Genomic DNA, 2,023 nt, shown 5'->3' on the forward strand with positions numbered 1-2,023 from the left:
AAACCACATTCCTTTTCAATTCATTGTTTAAAGAATCCTTATGAACTTTAATAAAGCGATTCAACTTGTTCAAACTAAAAAATGAAACCCTATGGCAAATCCCATTAATTGCATTTTTGAATTTATTCGATACCTCTTCCAAATATGGTATGGAAAACCATTTAATGCGTTCTTTAGCTAAATTGTTATTTGTTTTTTTATTAGCTGAACAAAAATTCAATTTATTTATTAATGTTTTTACTCTCTTTCATTAATAGTATCGAATATAAAATTTCATGGATAATCGTTTTCTAAAAGTATCCTAACAACAAATTCAAGATTCTTTTTGTGAAATTGTGGGGATGTAAGATATAAAAATTTTATCTACCAGATTGAAAATTATGCCTTTCTTTTGTGAGATTAGATGTTGAGACAAAAAATTCAAAATTCTTCCCGAAAATGTTGGTTTTTGATACCAGTCAAATATTAATGAGTTATTTTTTAAAATTAAAGTTGTATCCAAAAAATTGATAGAATTACCACCCACTTCCAAGGTGAATTGTAACCTTGGATGGAATGGATTGAATTTTTCAAGAATAGAATCAATTTCAGAATTCGGTAAACAAAGAACGATGTCGTCTACATACCTATAATAGAATGATATATAATATTGAATATTACTCAACACCCAATTCTCCAAATCCATCATAACTAAGTTTGCAACAATCGGAGAAAGCGGTGAACCCATAGGCGTTCCAAAAGTCTGTTTGTAAAATTGATTGTCGAACGTGAAAAAAGTTGAATCCAACACTAGGCGAACAGCTTTGATAAATTCATTTTTCGGTAAATTACAATTCTTGCAAATAACGTCTCATCTGTTGGAAAGAGCGTCTATTGCTAAATCTGTTGGAGTGTTAGTGTAGAGTGATATTACATCCAACGACACCAAACTAAACCCATGATCAATTTTAATGTTTTTTAATTTTTGAACTAATTAAAAACTGTTCTCGATGTTACTAGCCGCTTTAGGAATGCTTTTTACAATCAGACTATGTAAGAACGCTGCCAAATTATATAATGCACTATCCAACGAGGATATGATGATTCTAAATGGGCAATTTAGTTTATGCACTTTTGGCAACGCATAAGCCCTAGGAATGTTACCATCACTACAATAGAGTTGTTTGCAGGTTAATTCCGAAATGTAATTTTGTTTTTTCCATCCTGCCAACAGTTGCCTCAAGTTACTGTTAATTTTACTCGTAGGATCCTTGAGAATTTTCATGTACGTATCTTTATCATCAAGCATTGTTTTAACTTTTTCAATATACGTGTTTTTGTCTAGTGCGTTAAGTTGCCTTTGTCAGCTTTAGTGAAAATAACGTTATTATTGTCCTTTAAAAATTACTTAGTTAATCGTGTTGCTTTTTGTAATTTTTTGATAACAAAATTCTTTTTTTGTTTGAGACAAAATAGGCTATTTATTATTGCAATAGAATTATTTCTAACTGAGTTGTGTACGGACGTCTGTAATTTTTTTATATTAAATTCTACATTTTTTATGAGTTCAAAAACTAATTTGCTATTATAACAAATGGGAAGAGAAAAGTTTCCACTTAATTACAAAAGGCACTGAACGCACTCCGAATAGAAACCGATGAAAGGCAATTCTATTGCAATAATATAATAGCCTATTATTTGTCTCAAACAAAAAAAGAATTTTGTTATCAAAAAATTACAAAAACAACACGGTTAACTAAGCAATAGGAAAGCATAAAACGCCATTAATCCAACCCAGGTTGGTGCAAACCTGACCGAGCCGAAAACGCTATATGTAAATAATATGCAATTGTAATTAATGCCTAATTTTAAAACCTAAGTTCAAAAATTGCAACTGTTTGCAAAATTATTGTTTTTTATGAAATAAAAGTGTTTTAAAAAATGCAAAAAGCGCTCTAAAAAGTAAAAATATCCATAATTGATTTGTAACGATGCACCCCTAACTGCATCGTCCCCGGCAATACTAACTCGCCGGATGCCGCTA

The sequence above is a fragment of the Trachymyrmex cornetzi genome, unplaced genomic scaffold, assembly GCF_001594075.2.
Source record: "Trachymyrmex cornetzi isolate Tcor2-1 unplaced genomic scaffold, Tcor1.1 scaffold1422, whole genome shotgun sequence".
Lineage (NCBI taxonomy): Eukaryota > Metazoa > Arthropoda > Insecta > Hymenoptera > Formicidae > Trachymyrmex > Trachymyrmex cornetzi.